The following is a 3,636-nucleotide window of genomic DNA, read 5'->3' on the forward strand; positions in this document are numbered from 1 at the left end:
CAATTCTATCACTTGACTTTTCTTTACTCAATAAGGGTTAACTAAGTCTTTACACTACACTTGAGAAGATTCTAACAAGGATAGAACTTCCAGTTAATCACACCCCCGGTCAAGGCTTTTTAATTAATTATATAAATTCTCTTTTTAATTTTCACTGCTTTAAATTACAATTATTTATTTTTCTGTTCTCAAACTCAAAATCTTCTTAGAAAAACCCATAACCAATAATAAATACACCTCCCTGCAATTCCTTGAGAGACGACCCGAGATTTAAATACTTCGGTTATAAATTTTATTGGGTTTGCTTAAGTGACAACCAAACTTTTGTACGAAAGGATTCTCTATTGGTTTAGAAACTATACTTGCAACGCGATTATATTTTTAGAAAAATTCTTTACTGACAGAAAACCCAATCGTCAGAGGGTGAGAACATTGTCCTCCCTGGTTCTCAGTCATAAGAAGATACGTATAAAGAAAACTGATTTCAATTGTAGTGATTATCGTCCATCTTATGAATCTATTCAAATATCAACATATAAACAAATAAGAAAATCCAACTGCATATCTTGAATTTTATAAATAGTTCCATTCTCGGTGAATCACATAACATTCAATATAACCAAAGGATCAACCAATCCAAACTCACCAATCACGGCCTCCGGCCTAAACACAACCAATCACGACCTCCGTTCCAACATAAACACAACCTCGGCCTCCGGCCCAAAATATAAACATTCATGGCCTCTGGTCCAAAGCATAATCAAACCACCACTCCAACTACTATAGTTCAAACCAGGCAATTACAATCACAAGTAATAAAGTTCAGATACAATCAAGAGCAATTATAGCAAGTACGACAGTTAGCAATTATACAGAAATATTCACACAAGCAAACCAAATACAATATGCACACCCAAATAATGTCACATAGATGCATATGATGCATGCATGTCCTACTGGCCATGAACTCAAGCGTCGTTTATGTTACCAGACCCGACTCGGATAAGCAGGATTTAACCACTCTCCTTACCCGTAGGTTCCATAAACAAGCGGGATTACACCACATCCTTGTTCGGGACACGCAAACGAGATTAAACCACTGTCCTTGCCTCCATAATAAGCGGGATTTAGCCACCATCCTTATTGGGTATCTCGAACAAGCGGAATTACACCACCATCCTTGCTCGGCTTACATTCACAACTCAATCTGCAAGCGAGATTAAACCACCGTCCTTGCCAAACACAAAACAATATGCATGCGGGATCATACCTTCGTCCTTGCTACACCATTCATTAGTACATGAGCAGGATAAACCACCGTCCTCACTGCGGGCGGGATAAAACCATCATACCCGCATGCGCACAATAACCATGACAAGCGGGATCAAACCACTGTCCTTGCTGGGACAAAACTTATTGTTCAATAACCACAACAAGCGGGATTAAACCACCGTCCTTGTCGGGACAACTCAACTCAGTTAACATTAATCTCTCTTACTTGTTTCATGCATTACAAAGCTCATAAATTCTAGCCACTTATCAATTATTCATTCTCGTTAACTTGTATATTCAATTTAAGTGCATAAAACTCACTTACAACTTCATTCTCAAGTGTAATAACTTCCCAAAAAGACTCAAAAAATCATCTCTCTTTGCCAATCAAACTCAAATACTATAAATTTGCTAAAACTCCTCAAAATGTGATTCTTTAATCAAATTCAAAACATAATTCTTTTCATATTAAATTAATTAAAAATATAATCTTTTTCTTAATAAATAAAACTCAAACATAATTCATTTCTTAATAAATTAAATTCAAAATGTAATTCCTTTTTTAATAAATCAAACTCAAAATATAATACTTTTCTTAATAAATAAAGTTCAAATATAATCCTTTCCTTAATAAATCAAACTCAAAACATAATACTTTTCTTAATAAAACTCAAAGCATAATACTTTTCTTAATGAATAAAACTGCAAAACATAATTCACTCCTTTTCTTAATAAATCGATATCGAATAATAAAATCCTTGAATCCAATTTTTTTTAAATAATACTTCAAACCAAATCTCCAATTTTTATAAAAATTTTGGCAACATCTCCTATAAAATTCAGACTTTGCCACCCTTCAAGGGTCCCAACCAAACCAAACCAAACATCTCTCCACCATTCAAATCACTTCCAATAAACAATTATTACAACAACAGCACTCAACGCAAGGAAATCAACAAAATCTAGAATTCAACCAACCAATCTCATCAATTACCAATTTAAACCAACTTCAACAACATCAATCGATAATTTAGAATTCTCAACCTTCTCAAACATTTTCAAACCAAATCATTCCTCAATATAAAAATGTAAATCAGATTCTCAATACACAACTATTTCTCAGTATGAATATATATATATAAATTAGATTTTCAACACAACTCATTTCTCAATATAAATATACAAATCGAATTTTCAAATCAAGCTTTCATTAACTATCACAATGCCAACTCAATAAATAAAAAATTCAATCAAGTAAACAATCGTATTCTTTCAAAATAACTCAGTCAATCCATAAGACTCACAAAGTCACCAAAAATATATTTTTGCATCAATATTGATTTATAACAATTCTTCGAAATAAAAATGAGTTTCACGAAAATGCCCCTACCTCGTTCACAACTTAACTACGCGACAAACTCTGTTTCTATTCTTATCTCGCAGCATCGACATCAATACCGACCTTCCCCGCAGCAGCTACAACCTCTAAACACAGCACGCAATGTAACACCCCAATTACCCTAAGCCTTACCTCTAGCCGTAAAGTAAAGGTTAATCAGAGGTTACAACAGTCCTAAGGCTTATACATATTTATATATAGAAAGAAATAATATATTCTAGGAGCCCGATGAAGGATTAAGCTCAAAGACATATTTACAAAAGCGCGAAACATTCACACGAAGCTAACGCATAAGATACAAGGTATAAGTATAAGAGAATAAAATATATATAAATATAAGAATATAATAATCATAGAGAACTAGCTGCAGCTTGCGGAGTTTAAGCCGACTAGTTACAAATAGAAAGATACAGAGCTTTAGAATTAAAACAGATTATACAACCTGTTTCTCAAATAAGCCTCTAAGGCCATAAAGATAAATATACAAAAGGTGAGAAAATACTATGATGAAATTAAAACAGAAATAAACAAGAAACGAACCATACTCCGCTCTGTTACCATATCCGCAATCTCACCGAAGTATATTAAGTCCTGGATTTGAAAAACAACAACAAAGTATGGAATGAGAACCGGAGGTTCTCAGTATGGTAACAGTGCCCAATGATGTAAGATGTAAGGCTTCGGGATGCCGAAGGCAATCCTAGAACTTCACATCACATACGGATATTCAAGCTTAACGAAATAAAATAAATACATAAGAAACTTAAACCATAAACCGGATTATCTAAACTTAGGGGAATTCTAACTAATATTAATCACACCGCTGTATCCCACAGCCTTCGCCAACCTAACCTCTGTGCGATCCCATCACCACCACCTACCTAACCTCCTCAGCACCAGACAAACACAAGATAAATGCAAGCAAGTAAAACACAGATAGTATTCATTTATAGCAAGTAATTCAA

This window comes from Arachis ipaensis, chromosome B8 (genome assembly GCF_059453495.1).
Source record: "Arachis ipaensis isolate K30076 ecotype BB chromosome B8, ASM5945349v1, whole genome shotgun sequence".
NCBI classification, from domain to species: Eukaryota; Viridiplantae; Streptophyta; class Magnoliopsida; order Fabales; family Fabaceae; genus Arachis; species Arachis ipaensis.